We start from the raw sequence: 27357 nt of genomic DNA on the forward strand, positions 1-27357 counted from the left end.
CACCAATGCAAACAGGGGAGGGAAGAAACAATCATCCTAAAACTAGATTTTGCCAAAGCTTTCGATACTGTAGAGCATGAAGCTATCCTAAAGGTCTTCTCTGCGTTTGGTTGTGATCGAGATGGATTATGTGGTTAAAAATGCTTATGTCTAGTGGAACCTCTGAAATTCTGCTCAATGGGGTACCAGGCAAGAAATTCAACTGCCGCAGAGGGGTTCGACAAGGTGATCCACTTTCCCCTCTCCTATTTGTTGGGGTTTCTGAGCTTCTGCAGGCCATGGTCAATGGTCTTTTCCAAGAAGGACATTTAGTGGCTCCTCTGAACATTCCTAACACTGACTTCCCCATTGTACAATATGCCGACGACACACTCCTAATTTTACAGGCTTGCCCAATACAGTTAACTGCTCTGAAAGAGGTGTTGGAAACTTTTGCGCAAGCTACAGGTTTGAGGGTAAATTATTCCAAATCATGCTTAATTCCTGTCAATATCTCAGAGGAAAAACTAAAAACGTTGGCAGAAACGTTTGGTTGCTCCATGGGACAATTGCGATTTACTTATTTAGGACTGCCTTTGGGAGTGACCAAACCAACAATCAAGGATCTTTCACCTCTGGTGGGTTTAGTAGAAAGAAGACTTAATGCAAGCACTCGTTTCCTTGGATATGGGGGTAGACTTGAGTTTGTGAGATCAGTGCTCTCTACATTGCCAACCTTTTACATGTGTTCACTTAAGATTCAGAAAACTGTTCTGAACATGTGCAACAGGGCACAGCGACACTGTCTTTGGGCAAAGGAGGAAGACTCCTCTTCTTTAAATGCCTTAGCGGCCTGGGATAGAGTGTGTCATCCCAGACACTGTGGAGGTTTAGGGGTGAAGAATCTTGAACTCCAAAATAAGGCGCTCTTAATGAAACAGCTACACAAATTTTATAGTCGTGCTGATACCCCTTGGGTGAAACTGGTTTGGTCTCTATATGGGGAAAATGTACCGCATACAAAATCTGGTAGGGGTTCATTCTGGTGGAGAGACATCTTCAGTCTGGTTGGGGACTACCGCAGCATCTCGAAGAGTAAAATTGGGAATGGTACTTCAGTTCTATTTTGGAAAGATTTCTGGCAAGAGGACACATTACTCTGTGATCGGTTCCCTCGTTTGTTCTCCTTTGCTTTGGATGAAGATATTTCAGTTGCAGAGCTCCTCTCTGCTGAAGACATGACCTCCAAGTTCTATCTGCCCTTGTCGATTGAAGCATTCCAAGAACTGCAAATAATCCAACAACTATCAAATGATACCCCCATCATTCCTGAAGTGCATGACACAAGGAGTTTTGTCTGGGGGAGAGAAATACACTTCAGCAAGGTACTATCGTTTTTTGTTTGAGAGAGTACCCAGAAATGAAATTATGATCTCTATATGGTCCTCCAAAACCTTGCCCAAAATCAAGGTGTTCCTGTGGTTGATGCTGATAGATAGACTAAATACCAATGACATTATGCACCGAAAAAATTGGAGGACAGACTCGGGGACTAACTGCTCTCCCTGCCAGATAGATAGCTTGGAGACGACGTCTCACTTATTCTTTGAGTGTGAATTTGCTAAAAATTGTTGGAATGCAATCAATATTCAATGGCCAGCTGATATGTCTATAGCAGATGGGTTTTGGTACGTTAAAAGCAACTTTCAGGGGCCCTGCTTTATAGAGATCTTTGCTTGTGCTGCGTGGAATATCTGGAAGTCCAGGAACGACTTCATCTTTCAGGCCATTCCTTTTTCTCTAGCGAGATGGAAAATTGGATTCCAGAATGATATCTGGCTGCATCATTACAGAGTTAAACAGTCCTTAGTCCAACCCCTTCTTGGTTGGATTCTAGATACCCTCACTTAATTCCTTATGTCTTTTCTAGTTTCTTTTCAGCCACCATGATGTAATTTTTTTCCTCTTTCTTTTGGGCAACTCTCTTGCCCCTGTACAGTGTATGGTCTGTTGATTTAATATATATATAAAAATACACCGTAGGGGATTCCCCTACGGTAAAGGTGTCAAAAAAAAAATAAGGTCTAAACTTCTCACAAGCAAAGACTACAGCTAGAAATTCCTTTTTAGTAGTAGCATAATTCTTTTGAGCAACATCAAGAGTCTTACTAGCATAATGAATAACATTCAACTTCTTATCTACTCGCTGTCCAAGAACTGCACCTACTGCAAAATCACTAGCATCACACATAATTTCAAAGGGTAAATTCCAATCAGGTGGTTGAACAATAGGAGCAGTGGTTAAAGCCTTCTTTAGAGTTTCAAAAGCTTCCTTACATTCATCATAAAAAACAAAAGGTACATCCTTTTGGAGAAGATTAGTAGTAGGCTTTGAAATTTTAGATAAATCTTTAATAAATCTCCTATAAAACCAGCATGACCAAGAATACTACGAATACCTTTAACATACCTGGGACAGGGCATTTTCTCAATTGCTTCAACTTTAGCTCTATCGACTTCAATACCTCTTTTAGAGATTTTATGTCCAAGAACAATTCCTTCATTTACCATAAAGTGGCATTTCTTCCAATTAAGAACAAGATTAGTTTCTTCACATTTGTTCAAAACTTTATCAAGGTTGTGCAAACAGTTATCAAAAGAAGTCTCATAGACGGAAAAATCATCCATGAATACTTCCACAATTTCTTCACCAAAACCATGAAAGATAGCAGACATGCATCTTTGAAACGTAGCAGGAGCATTACATAAACCAAAATGCATACGTCTATAAGCATACGTTTCATAAGGACAAGTAAAAGTAGTTTTCTCTTGATCTTGCTTTTTAACAGCAATTTCAGAAAACCCAGAATAACCATCAAGGAAACAAAAATGAGTTTCTTAGACAATCTTTCTAACATTTGATCAATAAAAGGTAAAGTGTAATGATCTTTCTTAGTAACTTTTTTTAACTTTTCTAAAATCAATGCATATCCTATAACCAACTACTACTCATTGAGGAATAAGTTCATTATTCTCATTAGGCACAACAATAATTTCTCCTTTCTTAGGAACACAATGCACAAGTCTAACCTATTTACTATCAGCAATAGGATAAATAATACTAGCATCAAGAAGTTTCAATACCTCACTTCTTACCACATCCTTCATGTTCGGAATTAAACAGCGTTGATGCTCAACAACTGGCTTTGCATCCGGTTCCATATTAATAGCATGCTGACATATAGTAGGAGAAATCCTCTTCAAATCATCAAGAGTATATCCCATAGCTCCTATGTGCTTCTTCAATACTCCGAATAATCTTTCCTCTTCCTGTCCCGAAAGTTTAGAACTAATAATAATAGGATATATCTTCTTATCATCAATGTAGGCATATTTAAGATCATCAGGTAAAGGTTTTTAATCGAAAACATGATCCTCCTTTGGTGGTAGCGTGGTACCCAAATCTTCCACATGTAATCGTGCTTAATCATCTCCGTTTGACGAAGAAAAATCTCGTCAATTTCCTTTCTTTCCTCCATAAAGACCTCACTTTCGTGGTCCTCCATATATTGATGCAAAGCATTGTTAGGAGCAACAGCAATAGAAGCAAGTTGTTCAACTCTAAAATCTTCATTAGGCAATTCAGTTTTATAAGGAATTTTAGAAAACTTAGAAAAATTAAATTCATAAGACTCTCCATCAAATTTAGTAAGAATTTTCTCCTTCTTGCAATCTATAATAGCACCACAAGTATTAAAGAAAGGTCTACCAAAACTTATTGGACAAGTCTTACTAGCAGCTGAACCAAGTACTAGAAAATTAAGAGGATATTTAATCTTACCACATAAAACTTCCACATCTCTAACAATACCAGTCGCAGAGATGGTCTCTCCATTAGCAAGCTGAATAACCACATCAATTTCTTCAAGTTCACAAGAACTTATTTCATGCATAATTTCCATGTAAAGCTCATAAGGAATAGCACTAGAACTTGCACCAATATCACATAAACCATAATAGCAATGATCACCTATTCTGACAGAAAGCACATGAACACTAGTTTTTTTGGATTTACTAGGATGTGAAACAATATTAGAATCATCTTCGCAAAATATAATATGTCCATCTTCTATATTTTCAGTAACCAAGTCCTTTACTATTGCTACCGCAGGTTCAATAGTTATTTGTTCATCAGGTTCTGTAGCTTTCTTTTTTACTTTTATTAACCACACTAGTTACAATAGAATGTTCCTTTACCTTGGAAGGGAAGGGTAGTTTCTCAATATAAGGTTTAGGCAAAATACGATTAGCAGTACGAACTTCAATATTTCTAGCAGGAACACAATTAACAATATCCTTATAAGGTGCATGATACTTGTTCCACTCCTTTTTCGGAACATCAAGATAAGAGGCAAAAGCCTTAATTTTTTTTTTGCAAGAACATGAGAATCAAGACCATAAACAACACTAGTATTACAAAAGTCATCTGCTTGCATAAAAGATTCAATGCATTCATAATCAATTTTAATACCTAACTTTCTTCCTTTATCATTCTGCCATCCTTTGGGATTTTTTTGAATGCGGTTGAGAAGATCCAATTTAGTTTCTTCCTTCATACGTGTAAATGATCCAGAACAAGAAGCATCCAATAAATCCTTATCATGAAGAGAAAGCCTTGCATAGAAGTTATTAATAATAATATTACTGGCAAGCTCATGAATGGGGCATTTGAGCATTAGTGACTTCAATCCCCCCTCCCATGCTTGGGCGATACTCTCTCCATCTTTGGGCCATAAATTATATATTTGATTTCGATCTTTACGAACCTCACTTGGAGGATAAAATTTAGAATAAAAGAGAGGTACAATTTTCTCCCATCCAATAGATCGGCCATTCTTCAGCATATTATACTATTCCGCAGCTCTTCCCTTAAGTGATAAAGAGAATAACTTCCTCTTAACTTGGTCCATTGAGATACTTGCACACTTGAACAAATCGCATAATTCATGTATAAAGAGTAAATGATCACCCGGATGGACAGTTCCATCTCCATAATAGCAGTTATTCATAACACATTCAACAATTTTCATAGGCATTTTAAAAGGATCCAATTGAGCACGCGGTGGTTCATCTACTACCGTAACAGTGGTAGTAGTAATTCCAAATAGAGAGTCAAACGGAGATGCCTCCATAATGAAATAAAGCAGTAGCAGACAAAAGTAAAAATAAACACTTACACTAGAAGTTACCTTTAACAATTCCACTTGTCAATAGCGCTTCACTTCCTAGCAACGGCGCCAGAAAATAGTCTTGATGACCCACAAGTATAGGAGGTGTATCGTACAACTTTCGATAAATAAGAGTGTCGAACCCAATGAGAAGCAGAAGGTGTTGACGAGCAGTTTTGATCGAGGATTCACTGTAAATATTAGCAAACAGGTTTGCAGGGGTATTTGGTATTGGAGATAAATAAAGTATGGGTAAATAAAATACAGTAATAATAATTGCAGCGAGTGGCCTAATCCTTCTTATAGCAAAGGACACGTCGGTTGTTTTACTTATGATGACCAAACGTTCCTGAGGACACACGAGAATTACGTCAATTGCTTTTGCTTCATATAGCTGAATAATCTTCAATGATTTGGTAAGTGTTGTGTGGGTGAACCTATGCTAATGTACTACCCCATACTTGGACTAATACATACTTGTGATTATACCTCTTGCAAGCATCCACAACTACAAGAAAGTAATTAAGATAAATCTAACCACATCATTACACTTTGAGATCCTACACTCCCTCATGCACCGGTTTTCTAACGGGGGTTTGGGTTTCTGTCGCTCCCGCAACCCTACAATTAATAGCCAAATACACGATGCATTCTCCTAGGCCCATAAAGGTGAAGTATCATGTAGTCGACGTTCACATGACACCACTAGAAGAATAGCACCACAACTTAAATATCAAATCATTGCATATTACTCAACATAGTCCCACTACTAACTACATGACTTCTCCCATGTCCTCAAGAAATAAACGAACTACTCACGAGACATCATATGGATCATAATCAGAGGTGATATAATGATGAATAAAAATCTGGACATAAACCTTAATTCAATGGTTTCACTCAATAGCATCAACTACAAGGAGTAATCAACACCGGGAAAGTTTCCCTAATGAACTAGACAAGTATCAAACCCAAGATGTTACAGCGGGATGGCGTGGAGACGGCGGTGATGATGGTACTGGTGATGGAGATGATCTTGATGATGATTCTGATGAAGTCCAGCTCGATGGCAGTGACGATGGCGACGATTTCCCCTCTCTGGGACGGAATTTCCCTGGCAGATTTTAGCCTGCCGGAGAGCTTTTCTTTCTCCGTGGTTCTCCGCCCCGTAACGGTGGCAGAATATTTCTCTGGTCGCTCCCTCCGATCTTAGGTTTCCCGAGGGGTTGAAATACGCGAGGGGGTGTCGTCAGAAGTGGGCCAGGGCGCCCACACCATGCCTAGGCGCGGCCTGTAGGAGGACGTAGCATAGAAAACAAAAATTTTCCTACGGCGAACACGCAATCCAAGCCAAGATGCAATCTAGAAGACGGTAGCAACGAGGGGATTATCGAGTCTCACCCTTGAAGAGATTCCAAAGCCTACAAGATGAGGCTCTTGTTGCTGCGGTAGACAATCACTTGCCGCTTGCAAAAGCGCGTAGAAGATCTTGATCACGGCGCCACGAACGGGCAGCACCTCCGTACTCGGTCACACGTTCGGTTGTTGATGAAGACGACGTCCACCTCCTCGTTCCAGCGGGCAGCGGAAGTAGTAGCTCCTCTTGAATCCGACAGCACGACGGCATGGTGTCGGTGGCGGTGGAGAAATCCGGCGGAGCTTCTCTAAGCGTGCGGGATATGGTGGAGGAGCGGGGCGCTAGGGTTTGGGGAGAGGGGGTGGCCGGCCACTATAGGGGGCGGCCAAGGTGGTGGCTTTGGTGTGGCCGGCCCCCTCCCCTTGGCCCTCTATATATAGGTGGAAGCCCCAAGTGTTGGACTACAAGTCTTCGAATAAGACCCGAACCCAAAACCTTCCATATGGTGGGAAACCTTCCCAAGCTAGGATTCCCACTAGAGGTGGGAATTCCACCTACCATAAGGGAGTGGCCGGCCCCTTATGGGGAGTCCACTTGGGACTCCACCCCACTAGGGTTGGCCGGCCATGGAGGTGGAGTCCCATGTGGACTCCACCTTCCTAGGTGGTTTCTTCCGGACTTTTCTAGAACCTTCTAGAACCTTCCATAGAACCTTCCGTATCATTTTAATTCACATAAAATGACATCCTATATATGAATCTTATTCTCCGGACCATTCCGGAACTCCTCGTGATGTCCGGGATCTCATCCGGGACTCCGAACAAATATTCGAACTCCATTCCATATTTAAGTTCTACCATTTCAACATCCAACTTTAAGTGTGTCACCCTACGGTTCGCGAACTATGCGGACATGGTTGAGTACTCACTGCGACCAATAACCAATAGCGGGATCTGGAGATCCATAATGGCTCCCACATATTCAACGATGACTTTAGTGATCGAATGAACCATTCACATACGATACCAATTCCCTTTGTCACGCGATATTTTACTTATCCGAGGTTTGATCATCGGTATCACACTATACCTTGTTCAACCTCGTCTCTGACAAGTACTCTTTACTCGTACCGTGGTATGTGGTCTCTTATGAACTTATTCATATGCTTGCAAGACATTAGACGACATTCCACCGAGAGGGCCCGGAGTATATCTATCCGTCATCGGGATGGACAAATCCCACCGTTGATCCATATGCCTCAACTCATACTTTCCGGATACTTAATCCCACCTTTATAACCACCCATTTACGCAGTGGCGTTTGATGTAATCAAAGTACCTTTCCGGTATAAGTGATTTACATGATCTCATGGTCATAAGGACTAGGTAACTATGTAACGAAAGCTTATAGAAAATAACTTAATGACGTGATCTCATGCTACGCTTAATTGGGTGTGTCCATTACATCATTCATATAATGATATAATCTTGTTATTAATAACATCCAATGTTCATGATTATGAAACTAATCATCTATTAATCAACAAGCTAGTTAAGAGGCTTACTAGGGACTCTTTGTTGTTTACATATCACACATGTATCAATGTTTCGGTTAATACAATTATAGCATGGTATATAAACATTTATCATAAACATAAAGATATATAATAACCACTTTTATTATTGCCTCTTGGGCATATCTCCAACAGTCTCCCACTTGCACTAGAGTCAATAATCTAGATTACATTGTAAGGTACCTAACACCCATGGCATTCTGGTGTTGTTCATGCTTTGCCCTAGGGAGAGCTTTAGTCAACGGATCTGCTACATTCAGATCAGTGTGTACTTTGCAAATCTTTACTTCTCCATCTTCGATGTACTCGCGAATCGAATGATAACGCAGCTTGATATGCTTCAGCCTCTTGTGTGACCTTGGTTCATGTGCATTGGCGATGGCACCCATGTTGTCACAATATATGACTAGTGGGTCCAATGCACTAGGAACCACACCGAGCTCTACAATGAACCTCTTCATCCATACCGCTTCTGATGAAGCCTCCGAAGCCGCTATGTACTCCGATTCCGTTGAGGATTTCGCCACCGTGCACCGCTTCGAGCTTGCCCGACTCATCGCAGCACCATTCAATATAAACACGTACCCGGACCGTGACTTAGATTCATCGGGATCGGTGTTCCAACTTGCATCGGTGTAACTTGTTACAACGAGCTCTTGGTCACCTCCATAACAAAGAAACATATCCTTAGTTCTTTTCAAGTACTTCAGGATATTCTTGACCGCTGTCCAGATGTTCCATTCCTGGATCACTTTGATATCTCGCTAGTCAAACTAACAGGCATGTGCTATATCCGGTCTTGTACATAGCATGGCATACATGATAGAGCCTACTCGCCGAGGCATAGGGGATCTTACTCATCCTTTCTCTTTCTTTCGCCGTAGCCGGTCCTTGAGTCTTACTCAAGACCTTGCCTCGGTAACATAGGTAAGAATCCTTTCTTACTTTCGTCCATTCTAAACTTCTTTAGAATCTTGTCCAGGTATGTACTCTGTGATAGCCCTATTAGACGTCTTGATCTATCTCTATAAATCTTGATGCCTAATATATATGATGCTTCACCAAGGTCTTTCATTGAAAAACTATTATTCAAATAACCCTTTACATCGCTTAATAGTTCTATATCATTCCCAATCAATAATATGTCATCTACATATAATATCAGGAATGCTACAGAGCTCCCACTCACTTTTTTGTAAATACAAGCCTCTCCATGACATTGTATAAACCCGAAGTCTTTGATCACCTTATCAAAGCGTCGGTTCCAACTTCTTGATGCTTGCTTCAGTCCATAGATTGAACGCTGAAGTTTGCATACTTTGTCAGCATTTTTAGGATCGATAAAACCTTTGGGTTGTACCATATACAACTCTTCCTCAATGTCTCCATTAAGGAACGCCGTTTTGACATCCATCTGCCAAATCTCATAATCGAAAAATGCAGCTATTGCTAACAAAATCCTCACAGATTTTAGCTTCGCTACAGGTGAGAAAGTCTCATCGTAGTCAACACCTTGAATTTGTCGGAAACCCTTTGCGACAAGTCGAGCTTTATAGACAGTAATATTACCATCAGCATCTGTTTTTCTTTTGAAGATCCATTTATTCTCGACAGCCTTTCGGCTATCAGGTAAGTCTACCAAAGTCCATACTTTGTTATCATACATGGATCCCATTTCGGATTTCATGGCTTCTTGCCATTTGTTGGAATCCGGGCTCATCATCGCTTCTTCATACGTCGCAGGGTCTTCATCATTGTTATCCACAATCATGACATTTAGACAAGGATCATACCAATCTGGAGTGGCACGTTCCCTTGTCGATCTGCGAGGTTCAGTAGCTATCTCATTTGAAGTTTCATGATCATTATCATTAGCTTCCTCTGTTGCCGGTGTAGGCGGCACAGGAACATCTTCCGGTACTGCGCTACTCTGATCAACGAGTAGAGATTCTTCAATCTCATCGAGTTCTACTTTTCTTCCAGTCACTTCTTTAGTGAGAAATTCTTTCTCAAGAAAGGTTCCGTTCTTAGCAACAAAGATCTTGCCTTCGGATCTGTGATAGAAAGTGTACCCTATAGTTTCCTTAGGGTATCCTATGAAGACGCATTTCTCCGCTTTGGGTTCTAGCTTGTCCGGTTGTAACTTTTTTACATAGGCTTCGCAACCCCAAACTTTAAGGAACGACGACTTAGGTTTCTTATTAAACCATAATTCATAAGGTGTCGTTTCAACGGATTTTGATGGTGCTCTATTTAAAGTGAATGCGGCTGTCTCTAATGCATAACTCCAAAATGATAACGGTAAATCAGTAAGAGACATCATAGAACGAACCATATCTAAGAGAGTTCGATTACGACGTTCGGACACACCGTTTCGTTGTGGTGTTCCCGGTGGTGTCAATTGTGAAAGTATTCCGCATTTCTTTAAATGCATGCCAAACTCATAACTCAGATATTCACCTCCGCGATCAGATCGTAGAAATTTAATCTTCTTGTTACGTTGATTTTCTACTTCACTTTGGAATTCTTTAAACTTCTCGAAAGTTTCGGATTTATGTTTCATTAAATAGATATACCCATATCTACTCAAATCATATGTGAAGGTTAGAACATAACGATAACCACCGCGCGATGCTACACTCATTGGTCCACACACATCTGTATGTATGATTTCCAATAAGTCAGTAGCTCGCTCCATCATACCCGAGAATGGAGTCTTAGTCATTTTTCCCATCAGACATGCTTCACATCTATCAAGTGACTCAAAGTCAAGTGATTCAAGTAATCCATCGGTATGGAGTCTCTTCATGCGTTTCACTCCAATATGACCAAGACGACAGTGCCACATATAAGTAGAATTATCATTCAATTTAATCCTCTTAGCATCAATGTTATGTATATGTGTATCACTACTATCGAGATCTAACAGAAATAAGCCATTCTTTTCAAGTGCTCGACCATAAAAGATATTATTCATAAAAATAGAACAACCATTATTCTCAGACTTGAATGAATAACCGTCTTGCATTAAACAAGATCCAGATATAATGTTCATGCTCAACGCGGGTACAAAATAGCAATTATTTAGGCTTAAAACTAATCCCGAAGGTAGATGTAGAGGAAGTGTGCCGACAGCGATCACATCGACTTTGGATCCATTTCCAACGCGCATTGTCACTTCATCCTTCAGTAGTCTTCGTTTATTCTTTAGTTCCTGTTTCGAGTTACAAATATGAGCAACCGAACCAGTATCAAATACCCAGGTACTAGTATGAGAACCAGTGAGATAAACATCTATAACATGTATATCAGATATACCTTCTTTCTTCTTCTTGACAAGGCCGCTCTTCGGATCCGCCAAATACTTGGAGCAATTACGCTTCCAGGTGTCCCTTCTCCTTGCAGTAATAGCACTCCAGCATCAGGCTTAGGGCCAGCCTTAGGTTTCACAGGAAGCGTGGCAGCTTTCTTGTCACTCTTCTTGTTCTTGCCTTTAGACTTGCCCTGTTTCTTGAAGCTGGTGGTCTTGTTGACCATCAACACTTGGTGCTCTTTCTTAATTTCAATCTCAGCAGATTTTAGCATGGCGAAGAGTTCAGGTAACTCTTTGTTCATGTTCCGCATATTGTAATTCATCACAAAGTTCTTATAACTAGGTGGCAGTGATTGAAGGACACGATTAATCCCCAGTCTGTTAGGAATCACTATTCCCAAGTCACTGAGTTTCTTCGCATGCCCGGTCATGGCGAGCATGTGCTCACTAACGGAGCTGCCTTCTTCCATCATGCAGCTGAAGAAGTGTTTCGATGCTTCATAGCATTCCACGGCCGCATGAGTCTCAAAGATAGTCTTTAACTCATTGATTAACTCATGTGGATCGTGGTGCTCAAAACGTTTTTGAAGATCGGCTTCCAGACTGCACAGGATGGCACACTGAACTTGAGAGTACCGAGTTTTCCGAGTCGCGTAAACATTCTTTACTTCATGGGTTTCAGTTTCTGCAGGAGGGTCACCTAGCGATGCATCAAGCACATATTGCAGGTTTCCGCCATTGAGGAAGATCCTCACATGACGGAACCAGTCGGTGAAGTTGCTACCGTTGCTCTTAAGCTTTTCTTTCTCTAGGAACTGGTTAAAATTGATTGAGGACGCCATATCTACAACATATTTGCAATAGTTTAGACTAATGTTTATGACAAATTGAGTTCAAATTTTAATTTAAAAAAATTAAAAACTAGGTGAACTCCCACTCAAAACAATATCCCTCGCATTGTTTTAGTGATCACACGAACCAAATCCATCACACCTATGCCCGATCATCACGAGACAAGATGTAATTTCAATGGCGAACACTCAAAGTGTTCATCATATCAATCATATGATTCATGCTCTACCTTTCGGTATCACGTGTTCCGAGACCATGTCCGTACATGCTAGGCTCGTCAAGGCCACCTTAGTATCCGCATGTGCAAAACTGACTTGCACCCGTTGTATGCACTTGTTGATTCTATCACACCCGATCATCACGAGATGCTTCGAAACGACAAGTCTTGGCAACGGTGCTACTAAGGATGAACACTTTATTATCTTGATATTTTAGTGAGAGGGATCATCTTATAATGCTACCGTCGCGATCTAAGCAAAATAAGATGCATAAAAGGATTAACATCACATGCAGTTCATATGTGATATGATATGGCCCTTTTGTCTTTGCGCCTTTGATCTTCATCTCCAAAGCACGAACTTGATCTCCATCATCAACGGGCATGATCTCCATCATCGTCGGCGTAGCACCAAGGTCAATGGCACCGTCTTCATGATCATCCTCCATGTAGCAACTATTACAACTACTTTGAAATACTACTCAACATGAAATTTAAAGACAACCATAAGGCTCCTGCCGGTTGTCACAATACAATAATGATCATCTCATACATAGTCATCATCACATTATGGCCATATCACATCACCAAACCCTGCAAAAACAAGTTAGACGTTCTCTAATTTGGTTTGCATATTTTACGTGGTTTAGGGTTTTCGAGTAAGATCCAATCTACCTACGAACATCAACCACAACGGTGATACTAGTGTTGTCAATAGAAGAGTAAATTGAATCTTCACTATAGTAGGAGAGACAGACACCCGCAAAGCCACTTATGCAATACAAGTTGCATGTCAAGCGTGGAGCAAATCTCATGAACGCGGTCATGTAAAGTTAGCCCGAGCCGCTTCATCCCACTATGCCACAAAGATGCAAAGTACTCAAACTAAAGACAACATAAGCATCAACGCCCACAAAACCATTGTGTTCTACTCGTGCAACCATCTATGCATAGACACGGCTCTGATACCACTGTAGGAGGACGTAGCATAGAAAACAAAAATTTTCCTACGGCGAACACGCAATCCAAGCCAAGATGCAATCTAGAAGACGGTAGCAACGAGGGGATTATCGAGTCTCACCCTTGAAGAGATTCCAAAGCCTACAAGATGAGGCTCTTGTTGCTGCGGTAGACGATCACTTGCAGCTTGCAAAAGCGCGTAGAAGATCTTGATCACGGCGCCACGAACGGGCAGCACCTCCGTACTCGGTCACACGTTCGGTTGTTGATGAAGACGACGTCCACCTCCCCGTTTCAGCGGGCAGCGGAAGTAGTAGCTCCTCTTGAATCCGACAGCACGACGGCGTGGTGTCGGTGGCGGTGGAGAAATCCGACGGAGCTTCGCTAAGCGTGCGGGATATGGTGGAGGAGCGGGGCGCTAGGGTTTGGGGAGAGGGGGTGGCCGACCACTATAGGGGGCGGCCAAGGTGGTGGCTTTGGTGTGGCCGGCCCCCTCCCTTGGCCCTCTATATATAGGTGGAAGCCCCAAGTGTTGGACTACAAGTCTTCGAATAAGACCCGAACCCAAAACCTTCCATATGGTGGGAAACCTTCCCAAGCTAGGATTCCCACTAGAGGTGGGAATTCCACCTACCATAAGGGGGGGTGGCCGGCCCCTATGGGGGAGTCCACTTGGGACTCCACCCCACTAGGGTTGGCCGGCCATGGAGGTGGAGTCCCATGTGGACTCCACCTTCCTAGGTGGTTTCTTCCGGACTTTTCTAGAACCTTCTAGAACCTTCCATAGAACCTTCCGTATCATTTTAATTCACATAAAATGACATCCTATATATGAATCTTATTCTCCGGACCATTCCGGAACTCCTCGTGATGTCCGGGATCTCATCCGGGACTCCGAACAAATATTCGAACTCCATTCCATATTGAAGTTCTACCATTTCAACATCCAACTTTAAGTGTGTCACCCTACGGTTCGCGAACTATGCGGACATGGTTGAGTACTCACTCCGACCAATAACCAATAGCGGGATCTGGAGATCCATAATGGCTCCCACATATTCAACGATGACTTTAGTGATCGAATGAACCATTCACATACGATACCAATTCCCTTTGTCACGCGATATTTTACTTATCCGAGGTTTGATCATCGGTATCACACTATACCTTGTTCAACCTCGTCTCCTGACAAGTACTCTTTACTCGTACCGTGGTATGTGGTCTCTTATGAACTTATTCATATGCTTGCAAGACATTAGACGACATTTCACCGAGAGGGCCCCGAGTATATCTATCCGTCATCGGGATGGACAAATCCCACTGTTGATCCATATGCCTCAACTCATACTTTCCGGATACTTAATCCCACCTTTATAACCACCCATTTACGCAGTGGCGTTTGATGTAATCAAAGTACCTTTCCGGTATAAGTGATTTACATGATCTCATGGTCATAAGGACTAGGTAACTATGTAACGAAAGCTTATAGCAAATAACTTAATGACGTGATCTTATGCTACGCTTAATTGGGTGTGTCCGTTACATCATTCATATAATGATATAATCTTGTTATTAATAACATCCAATGTTCATGATTATGAAACTAATCATCTATTAATCAACAAGCTAGTTAAGAGGCTTACTAGGGACTCTTTGTTGTTTACATATCACACATGTATCAATGTTTCGGTTAATACAATTATAGCATGGTATATAAACATTTATCATAAACATAAAGATATATAATAACCACTTTTATTATTGCCTCTTGGGCATATCTCCAACACGGCCTGGGGTGGGCCCGCGCCTAGGGGTGGTCTGGAGCCCCCTAACCCATCTCGGCCTCCCCTTCTGGCTTCCTTCGTCATATGGAAAAATAGGATTTTCTGTATCTTTGCTGGAAATTGTTGGTCTTCTGAAATATGGTGTCTTGACGATCCTTTTTCCAGCAGATTCCTGGCTCCGGCGGTTAATTCTCCAATAATCATCAGACATGCAAAAATAGATGGAATAAGATAAGTATCACCTCTAAATATAAAATATATCAATGAATAACAGTAAATTATGATATAGAATAGTGATGCAAATTGGACGTATCATGGCGCATATCTCTCTCGCCACAGTTGTCACGCGACTAGTATTTAAATTATGTGGCGCATATCTACATGCGCCACAGAAATTTCAAAACTTCTGTGGCGCACCAGGTTGTCATGCGCCACAGAAATCTTCTGTGGCGCACCTAGCTGTGGTGCGCCACAGATTTTTTTAATTTTAAAAATGGCGGCCAGATCCAGATCTAGATTTAGATCTGGATCTAGGACCGCTGGAATTTTTCGATGGTTTTTTTTGAAATTTTTTCGGAGGTCGGGGGGTGGTTGGGTGGGTGGGTGGGTGGGGTGGTGGGTGGAGGATGATACGTCTCCAACGTATCTATAATTTCTTATGTTCCATGCTAGTTTTATGACAATACCTACATGTTTTGTTCATACTTTATGATGTTTTGATGCATTTTCCGGCACTAACCTATTAACAAGATGCCGAAGCGCCAGTTCCTGTTTTCTGCCGTTTTTGGTTTCAGAAATCCTACACAGGAAATATTCTCGGAATTGGACGAAACAAAAGCCCACGGTCTTATTTTCCCCGGAGCCTTCCAGAAGTCCGAAGAGGAGACGAAGAGGGGCGACGAGGCGGCCACACCATAGGGGGGCGCGGCCCCACCCCTGGTCGCGCCGCCTTATGGGGTGGGCCCCTCGAGCGTCCCTCGACTCTGCCCCTTCGCCTATATAATCTCTCCGTCGCGAAATCCCTAGTACCGAGAGCTACGATACGGAAAAAGTTCCAGAGACGCCGCCGTCGTCAATCCCATCTCGGGGGATTCAGGAGATCGCCTCCGGCACCCTGCCGGAGAGGGGAATCATCACCGGAGGGCTCTACATCATCATGCCCGCCACCGGAATGATGCGTGAGTAGTTCATCCTTGGACTATGGGTCCATAGCTGTAGCTAGATGGTTGTCTTCTCCTCTTGTGCTATCATGTTTAGATCTTGTGAGCTGCCTATCATGATCAAGATCATCTATTTGTAATACTACATGTTGTGTTTGGTGGGATCCGATGAATATTGAATACTATATCAAGTTGATTAATTGATCTATCATATATGTGCTATTTATGTTCTTGCATGCTCTCCGTTGCTAGTAGAGGCTCTGGCCAAGTTGATACTTGTGACTCCAAAAGGGAGTATTTATGCTCGATAGTGGGTTCATGCCTCCATTGAATCTGGGACGATGACGAGAAAGTTCTAAGGTTGTGGATGTCTTGTTGCCACTAGGGATAAAACATCAATGCTTTGTCTAAGGATATTTGTGTTGATTACATTACGCACCATACTTAATGCAATTGTCTCGTTGTTTGCAACTTAATACTGGAAGGGGTGCGGATGCTAACCTGAAGGTGGACTTTTTAGGCATAGATGCATGCTGGATGGCGGTCTATGTTCTTTATCGTAATGCCCTGATTAAATCTCATAGTAGTCATCATGATATGTATATGAATCTCTATTTGTCAATTGCCCACCTGTAATTTGTTCACCCAACATGCTATTTATCTTATTGGAGAGACACCACTAGTGAACTGTGGACCCCGGTCCTTTTTTTACATCTGAAATATAATCTACTGCAATCTCTGTTCTCTGCTGTTCTTCGCAAACAAACATCATTCTCCACACCATACGTTTAATCCTTTGTTTTCAGCAAGCCGGTGAGATTGACAACCTCACTGTTAAGTTGGGGCAAAGTATTTTGATTGTGTTGTGTAGGTTCCACGTTGGCGCCGGAATCACTGGTGTTGCACCGCACTACACTCCTCCACCAACAACCTTCACGTGGCCTTCATCTCCTACTGGTTCAATAAACCTTGGTTTCTTTCTGAGGGAAAACTTGCTGCTGTGCTCATCATACCTTCCTCTTGGGGTTCCCAACGGACGTGTGCTTTACCGTCACAAGGAAGTTGTTGCCTCCACGCACAGCAGAGGAGGAGGCCGAGGAGGCCGGCCGGAGAAGGTGGTGGAGTAGGAGGAGGAGGAGGTGGTGGTGGAGGAGGAGCATGAGGAGGTGAAGGAGGAAGTGGTGGTGGTCGCCGAAGGAGGAGGAGAAGGTGGCGGTGGTGGGTGGGTGGTGGAGGAGGAGGAGGTGGCGGTGGTCGTGGTCGCCGGAGTAGGAGGAGGTTGTGGTGGGTGGAGGACGAGGACGAGGACGAGGAGGGAGAAGAAGAGAGTAGAAAGAGGAGAAGGGAGACAAAGGGAGAAGTGGAGGAGGAGGAGGAGGGAAAGAAGGAGAAGTGAGAAGGAGAAGGGAGAAGAAGGAGAAGTGGAGGAGGAGGAGGAGGCCACCGAAAATTCAAAATTCGGCTCAAAATTTCGGTGGCGCATGGGGCATATGGTGCGCCACAGAATTTTTTTCGATTTTTTATTTTTGAAGAAAAAAATCTTGACTTTCCGTATCTTTTTACTCTTTTCAAATTTGACGATTCTAAAAATTGTCTAACCGGACAAGCCCAGGTGAATTCGGATGTAGAATTTTCTCCTGGTCATTTTGATACATTGTGCCTTTTTTTGGAGTTCGTATGCAACCAGGAATCCAGTTTGATGATTTTGCAACGCAATTTTGCAAAAAACGTCGAAATTCATGTTTGTTAATTCTCAGTGGTACTAGATGACATAATACATGGGCACCTTAAAGAATTTTATTTTTTAAATTTCTATCTATTTCTTTTGTATTTTACAGTGCTAAAAAAGCGATCCACAGAGGGGGGGGGGAGGGGGGGTGTAGTTGCGTGGGGAGAAAAAATTCCTTCAACTTTCTGTGGCGCATATGCCTACATGCGCCACAGAAAGATGAACTTCTTAGGCGCATGTGCCCATATGCGCCACACAATTTTGACTTTTTGTGGCGCATGTGGGCATATGCGCCACATAATTTTGACTTTTCGTGGCGCATGTGGCAGATGCGTCACAGAATTCCCTTCACCAATGCAGTGCGGGACCCCGCGTGGGCCCCATGGAGATTCTGTGGCACATCCGTCCACATGCGCCACAGAAAGGCAAAGTTCTGTGGCGCACCAGTCCTACATGCGCCACAGAAATTAGTGGAGCATCTTTTTTGGTGCGTCACAGAAATAATTTATGTGGAGCATATTTTGCGTGTGCCACAGAATACATTTCTACCTATAATGGTTTTCCTAGTAGTGTGATGAGGGGGATGGCGTCAATCTTGAGATGGAGATGGTGGCGTTGGTGAAGATGGTGTTTTAGACACACCCCCGACGTCAAGGAGGGGTTGGTGATGGCGATTTCCCCTCTGTGGCAGCCGCGGGACATCAACATCTGGCCTTTCCCAATGTGGAACAAGGTTTCCTCCTTGGCTGGTTGCAGGAATCTCGTCGAGCCAAGCTTATATTTGCAGTTCAGGAAATTAATGGTGTGATTAATTATGAGTCATTAACGAATGCGTTAATGCAAAAGAAGTGAGCCTAGCTCACTTGGTTAGGAAAATGGATGTACAACCCAGCCACCCATGTTTAAGTCCCCATGGATGCGAATTTGGGTTCTTATTATTTTAAAAAAATCACTGTAGGGGGTTCCCCTACCGTATTCCTTTAAAAAAATGCGTTAATGCAACCATTTTGTTCCACGGATTTTCTGGATCGTGGTTGTGCCAACTCAAACTTGGGCTGCGCTCCACGACATTGTCAACACTATATAAACCCTAACGCAAACCCTAGCCGCTAGTACGAGACACATATGCGGGCCTCCAGAACCCTGCCTTTCATAGAACTGTATGGGTGAGGGACAATCTGGTTGAGCGCTTTTGCTGCCACCGCCAACGGTGTTGCTATTCAAGTTGCACAATATGTGACACTCCTCTCTCTCTATCAGATCTTATTAGAGTTTCTAGTTTTGCCGTTTGGAATAGATGCGATCATGCTATGTCAATTACATGTTAGGATTAAATCATATGGTAATTTTCTTATATATTCAACACTTATGCCTATCTCTCTCTACACCGAGACACTCTCGACGGAGTACTCGTTGAACACATCCAAAAATGATTATACATACTTACCATGCATGAAAAACTGTAAGGTTGGCATGTTCTTATCTCAACTCCTTCTGTCGTTTTACTATTTTTCATAGAATATAAGGAAAGTACAAGGGGCAGATCATCCACGTTTGCAAGCACTTGATCAATATTTCTATAATTGGATAGGGCAAGCCGTTGTAGAACAACACAAACTAGCTGTATCTTAAGTAATAATTGAGCTAACCTGCATGCCACATTGGCTGCATTTCCCGCAAACGGGTCCTGCGGGGGGCGTGGCTGCTGCCAGGCCGCTGTGGCGCCGGAAGCGGATCCCGAGAGCCGCAGGGTGTTCTCGGTGGCGCTTTATCCGAGGACCGACGGCGATCAGGCCCAGAACCCCTGCAACTACGGCATGCTGGTGGAGAAGGACTGGTACAACTTCTCCACCACGGACATGCACGGATACGAGACGCTGCCCAAGAAATTCCCCAGGGGCATTCCCTTTGTGATGGATTTTGCCATAAGGAACACCGGCGCATGTCCGGCGCAAGGCCAGCTGCCGCCTACGCGTGCGTCAGCGACAATAGCTATTGCGCCAATGCAACCAATGGCCTAGGCTATGTCTGCAAGTGCTCCCAGAACTACGAGGGCAACCCTTACTTCAAGGATGGATGCCAAGGTATGAACTAGGACCGACAAAATAAATAGAGATCGCTTCTCTACATATACATATCTATACATACATTTTACTCATGGTGTTGTTTGCAGACATCAATGAATGCGAGCACCCTGAAAAGTATAGTTGCGATGGAATCTGCAAGAACAAGCCTGGAGACTATGACTGTCTCTGCAAAGCCGGAATGAAAGGCAACGCCAAGAAAGGAAACTGCACCGAGAAATTTCCCACTGCAGCAAAGGCGGTTGTGGGTAAGTAGTTAAATTAAAGAAAGAAGAATTACTTCTACTGCCTCGCTTCGATGTCAATTATTACCTTTTTAATTATATTTGTTCCATATATAGGATAACTCCCCGTGAAAAAAAATACTAGTATACTTCTTCCTAAATTATAAACATTATATTTTTTTCGATAAATGATGTTTTATTATTTTGAAAAGCAATTACATCCAGCCTCTGCATAACCAGGATGCACACAGCGATTTAATAGTGTCAAGTCAAAAGATGGAAAAATAACTAGGCAAAATACATATCGGAACGATGAAACATATAACGCCTAAGGTGTGGGAGGGGTTTCAATCCGTAGACTATGCTGCCACCCATGTAGGGAAAAAGTATCCCTCGCCGTAGCCTCCAACCGTGTACAGACCTCCGTAAACAGATCTCGGTTCTCCATTCGCTGAAGAGGTAACCACAAACGGAGAATACCTATACATCTGTAGATGACCTGCAACAAAGAACATTTTTTTATCGTTAAAAATCTTGTCATTTCTACTTAGCCAAAGCGCCCAGATAACTGCTAGCGCCCCACCCTAAGAAGCAACTTAAACCTTGAATCTATACCGTGAAGCCAGTTGCCAAAGACATTAGTCACACTAGTCGGAAGATATAGGGTAGACGCTACTTGGATAAATGACAATATAGATCTCGCGAATTGGCACTGGAAGAAAACGTGTTTAATGGTTTCATCATGATGACAGAAAATACACCGTGTACTTCCGTGCCAATTCCGCTTAACAAGATTGTCCTTGGTGAGGATAACACCTCGACGAAGATACAATCCAAATATTTTTATTTTTAATGGTATCTTCATCTTCCAATTTTTTTTATTATTATCAACTGGTATATCAGAATGAAGTATGGCGTTGTATAATGATTTGACCGAGAAAGAGCCATCTACATGTAAATTCCATCTAAATTTGTCCGGTTCAGGTGATAGGTTAATATCCCCCAATCGTTGAATTAGCGAATTCCATGCCAATAGTCTTTGTCCAAGCAAAACATGTCTGAACGTCACATTCGGAGGCGAGGTAGCCATTACTGTGGCAATGGTATCACCTTTGCGACGAACAATACTATACAACGCATGATACTGTTCGCTTAAAGGTGCATTGTCTAACCAAGCATCTTCCCAGAATCGTATATATGTTTCATTCTTGATTGAGAAAGTACCATGATGAAAAAAGACATTTTTTGTCGCCATTAGACCAGCCCAGAAGTGTGAATCCCCAGGTTTCCAAACCACTTGGGATAACGTCTTTGAGCCGATTTATTTTCTCCAAAGAATAGTTTGCCAAATCCCATCCTCGGTAAGAAGCTTAAAAAGCCATTTAGACGGCAGAGCTGAATACTTGACCTCCAGGTCATGAACTTCAAGTCCGCCTTGATCTTTGGGACTACAAACTATACTCCATTTAACCAGTCAATATTTCTTTTTCTCGCTGTCACCTTGCCAAAAGAATCTAGATCGATAATAATCGAGTTTATGCATAATTCCTTTTGGCAATAGGAAGAATGATAACATATACAGTGCCATATTTGTCAGTACCGAATTAATGAGTACCAATCTTCCCTCCAGGGACAACAATTTACCTTTCCAACTACTAAGGCGCTTCTGTAATATTTCTTCCACTATTTTCCATTCAGCAATTGTAAGTCTCCGATAATGAATCGGAATACCCAAATAGCGAATAGGAAATTGGCCTTGCCCACAACCAAACAACTCTGTATATAGAGCTGTATCATCTTGGGCATCACCGAAATAGAACAATTCACTTTTATGGAAATTGGTTTTCAATCCCGACAACTGCTCAAAAGCCGCCAAAATTAATTTCAGGTTGTGAGCTTTTTCGAGATCATGATCCATAAACAGAATTGTATCGTCGGCATATTGAAGGATAGATAAACCACCATCAACCAGATGTGGAATCACACCTTCAATCTGACCATCAGACTTGGTCCACTCTATGAGTATAGCCAGCATATCCGCCACAATGTTGAATAACATTGGTGATAACGGATCCCCTTGGCGTAACCCTTTTCGTGTTTGGGAATAATGGCCGGTGTCATCATTAACCCGGATTGGCACACTACCTCCATACACGAAATCATTTATTAAAGCGCGTCATTCAGGAGAAAAACCTTTCATCTTGAGTGTCTACTGTAGGAAAGACCACTTGACCTTGTCATAAGCCTTTTCAAAATCTAGTTTTAAAATAATCCCATTTAATTTCTTAATATGCATCTCATGTACCGTCTCATTCAAAACCGCCACTCCATCGAGGATATTTCTTCCTGCCTGCCTTACTCACCCTTCTGAAAATAAGAAAGCAAGTATGTATTCCAAATGTTAAAATACATAGAATTATCAACATGGTTCTGTGTTCAGTATTTTGTCACAATATTAACTTTGGTGAATATTCTTGGAAAGTTCGGTGATGCATAATATGTTTGCTTCCTTCTACGCAGGTGCAATTGGTGGTTTTTTCCTTATAGCCCTTTTATCATTCCTTATTCTTCTTCGCAAAGAGAAAAGAAAGACCAGAGAGTTTTATGCAAAGATTGGTGGGCCCACACTAGAGAAGGCAAAGATTATAAAGATTTTCAAAAGGGGGGCACTGAAACATATCTTGAAGAGTAACAATATAATTGGAAAAGGTGGCTTCGGTGAAGTTTATAAGGGTATTGTTGGTGATGAAATAGTTGCAGTAAAGAAGCCTATTAATGGTAGCATCATGGAGAATGACCAATTTGCAAATGAAGTTATTATCCAATCTCAAGTGATCCACAGGAACATTGTCAGGCTCATTGGGTGTTGCCTGGATGTTGATATCCCGATGCTAGTCTATGAGTTTCTGTCCAACGGTAGCCTTGATGACATTCTTCACAGCAACAACATGGGACCTCTAAACTTGGATGCACGTTTAAAAATTGCTGCTGAATCAGCAGATGGCCTAGCTTATATGCATTCAAAAACCAGTACAAAAATTCTGCACGGTGATGTGAAACCAGCAAATATCCTCTTGGATGATAATATGCTGCCCAAGATTTCAGATTTTGGGATTTCAAGGTTGATTCCAAGAGATAAAGAACACGCTGCATCAGTCATTGGTGACATGAGTTATATGGACCCTGTATATCTTCAAACAGGCCTACTAACTGAAAAAAGTGATGTGTACAGTTTTGGAGTGGTACTCCTAGAACTTATTACTAGGAAGAAGGCCACACATTCTGATAACTATAAATTGGTGAACAGTTATCTAGAAGATCACAAAAAGGGCAAGAAATCCACCGAGTTATTTGACAAGGACATTGCTGCAGAAGGTGATTTGGAGATTCTTGATAGCATTGCTGTGCTCGCCGTGGAATGTCTGAACCTTGATGTGGATCAACGACCAGCCATGACAGAAGTAGCACATCGCCTTCTCATGTTGTATCAATCCCGTTCTTCTTAGGTTATCTCCCACTTATTTGATTCATATTTCTGCTCTGACACCACACTTTATATTGTTTCCCTTTGATGAACAAACTCTTATAGTGGATGTATCCCTTGTTTCCTACAAAAGATGTACTGCATATTTGAGTGACTGTGATTATATGTTAAGATGTGTATGTGTTAATTAATAAAAGTCATATGTTATTGCTTGTATTATAGTCCATTAATTACTTTGTTCCTTCAAGATAGAACTGAAGGTTTGTATAGTGGATGTATCCCTTATTTACTAGGAAGGATTTCTGTGTTCCCCTAACTAGACAAAATACCCCGCGCTGCGTGGATTTGCTGAAGGATTTTTTAAAATATTAAAATGAATATTAGACATCAGGTGAAAATAATCACGTATCTTCATTCCCATATCTACACACAACAATAGAGTAATTAGACATCAATCCGCAGTGTATATGTTCTAGTGATGCATATCATCAAATAACCTCCTTGACACACTCCAACAAATAGTCCCTGCACTCCAAATACAAATCACAGTCATCGTCCATGTCTTACCTCTTGCCAGCATCATGTATGTGTGTGTATGTGTGTGAGAGAGAGGGCAAGTGACCTAGAGATGATAGTTAGAGACTGGAGAGTAATTTGGCCGCTTTTTCATATGCTTGATCAGTGAAATTAAGGGGCCTGCGTGAAGTCGATGCGGGAGTACCTCAAGTTGATAACTGGAGCAGAGATCGGTGTCTAGGGCGGCACACACCATGTGGAACTAGGACATGTCAGGGTGCTCGGTGGACAACTATGTGTATGGTCTCTTGAACCCTTAGAGCATAGTCGCGTCCCCCAAACCGTCCCCCAAAGGGATTTGGGGCGCGCCGGACAAAAAAATCGTTCCAACCGCGTCCCCCAAAGCCCTTTTTTATCCGGCGCGGCCCGATACGGTGTCCGGCGCCCCGAGCCCGTCCCCGTCCCACAGGGACGCACCGGGGACGCCGGACACAACGAAAAGCAAGGCGAACCGACGCGGGCCCGACCCGTCAGCGGCACGGAAGGCTAAAACCCCGTCGCCTACCTTTGGTCAAGCGACGTTAATTGCGTCCCTGTTTTCCCAGGCGACGCAGGGACGCGTCTCGTCGTGCATGGCCGCGTGGCCGTCCGCGCCGGAGTTATTGTGTGCAACCACCCGCTGCCGCCGCTGTTTTAAGACGCCCTGCAATTCTCGCCGCTCATAATCCTTCTCGTCGCCGCCGCCTCCCCCCTCCCAGATCTTCTCCTCGCCGCTCAAAAAATGTCGAGCTCGTCCTCCCGCAAGATCGCCGCGGCGAACGGCTTCGGCCGCGGCAGCCTCACCGTGGCGGAGGCGTGGGCGCTGTACCACGCCCGGTATCCAGTCCCGCCGGACATGCGGCTGCCAAGCAGCGGCGGCTGGAAGATGGCCGTGAACGGCATTGGCGTTCCGCCGCCGCCGAAGCCGCGCACGGACCAATGGAGGGACGCCATCAAGGCCCGTCGGGCTCAACTCACCGCCGAGGAGCGGTTGGATCCGACATGGGCGGTCAACGACAACGACGCCTGGTGGACGATGTACTTCCAGGCGAAGTACGACGTAGAGATGCACAACACCGACAACCTCGTCGGCGGCCCCAACAGCTGGAACAGGGAAGGCCGCGCCCTGTTCTGGGGCGTTCCGGGGCGCACCCTCGACAACGTCATCCGCGGCATCCGCAACGGCGCTCCAGCAGCGACGACCCCGAGGACTGCCCAGGGCTGCGGGCGGCGTTCTTGGCGTCCATGGACGACAAGGACGCCTGGAGGGGCGACCTCGACGCGGCGATCGCCATGTCCATCCGCGACTCCGGCAAGCCGCTGGTGGACCTGACCGACGACGGCGAGGCAGAACCAAGCGGCTTGGTGAAGGACGAGCCCGTCGACGAGCGCGTCAAGCAGGAGGTCGTCACCGACGACATGTACAACTTCCAGCAGTACTACGACGCCTCCAGCCGCCGCAAGTGGTTCTAGATTAGGTTTAGTTTAAAGTTAGTCAAATTTCGTTCGAATCTATGTAAGTTTGGACGAATCTAATCGAATCTAGTTAAGTTTAAAATTTGCGAAATTTTGTTTGGGGGACGCGATCGGGGAGCGACGTCCCCCAAACGCGGCACGAACGAAACACGTCCCCCAAACGCTCAATCCGGCGCGGTTTGGGGGACGGTTTGGGGGACGCGACTGGAGATGCTCTTAAAGGAGGCTACACAAGACAAATATTATAGGACATTGATGACTTTTGTCTTTAATAAAGGAATTTCTAGTTCTCAATTTAGAACTAAGTTAGTTTTCAGTTAACTCCCTAACCACTATATATGTTGTCACTAGTAGAAAATGGGTCTTTTGCACCGGTTGGTAAGGGCTATATGCACCGGATGCCCAACCGGTGCAAAAGATCCGGTGCAAAAGGCCCCCCCCCTTTAGCACCGGTTGTGAACCGGTGCTAAAGGGTGCACCACGTGGCGCCTGCCGGGCGCCCGAGCGGGAGGACCTTTAGCACCGGTTTACGAACCGGTGCTAAAGGGTCTGCCGCGGCAGAAAAACGCCTCAAAAGGCTGCCGCTCTATCGTAAACTTTTTTCGAATTATTTTCCACTCCATCTTTTTTTCTTTTTTCTAGAATTTCTAACATTTTAGTTATTTCACAAGTTTAGGCTCTAACTACCTTTATCTCTAGTCCAGTTACTTACTCGTGCTCAAACTTCCTGCTCGGTCACCCATCCTCCCACTGCTCTAGCACTAGCACGCTTAACTTTCAAGTTCCTTTCCGTCCCGTATCCAAGTGCTTCGCGCGCATGTATGTGATACTAGTATCATATCAATCCTATTAACATGTCGGTCGATGTCATATTTCTTTATTGTTCGAATTTCAAATAATTCTTTTAATAAAGAAAAGTAATGTTGTAATAATAATCTTGAATAAATAAATAAACATTAACTTTATAATTGGTATTATTTTTAATTATTTTCAATTTTTATTATTTTAATTTTTTTGCCAAACCTAAAACCTAAAAATTTGAAAATCTTATAATTTGCTAAAAGTAATAGTAATCTTTATGCCGGATGCAATTATTAATTTTAATTTTAATAAATAAAAAATATATATAATCCTAAATTTCTGGAAAAAAACTAAAATCTTCCTGCTTTCATATTTTTATTTGGAATTTTGAGAATCTAAAAATTGGCTAACGGGGTAAACCCCGGTGAATTCGGATGTAACTTTTTCCCACGATCATATTGATATATTATACGTTTTTTCGACGTCGTATGCAAAAGTTAATGCGATTTTACCCTTTTGCAAAAAAGTGAAAATTCAAATTTGTTAATTTTCCCTAATAGTAGGTTGCATAACGTACAAGA

General features: G+C 42.9%; 1 pseudogene; it reads left to right on the forward strand.

The window, feature by feature from the left end:
* Positions 1 to 278: 278 nt before the first annotated feature.
* Positions 279 to 23966, forward strand: LOC124647011 (annotated as a pseudogene).
* Positions 23967 to 27357: the final 3391 nt, after the last annotated feature.

The sequence above is a fragment of the Lolium rigidum genome, chromosome 4 (genome assembly GCF_022539505.1).
Source record: "Lolium rigidum isolate FL_2022 chromosome 4, APGP_CSIRO_Lrig_0.1, whole genome shotgun sequence".
Classification (NCBI taxonomy): Eukaryota; Viridiplantae; Streptophyta; class Magnoliopsida; order Poales; family Poaceae; genus Lolium; species Lolium rigidum.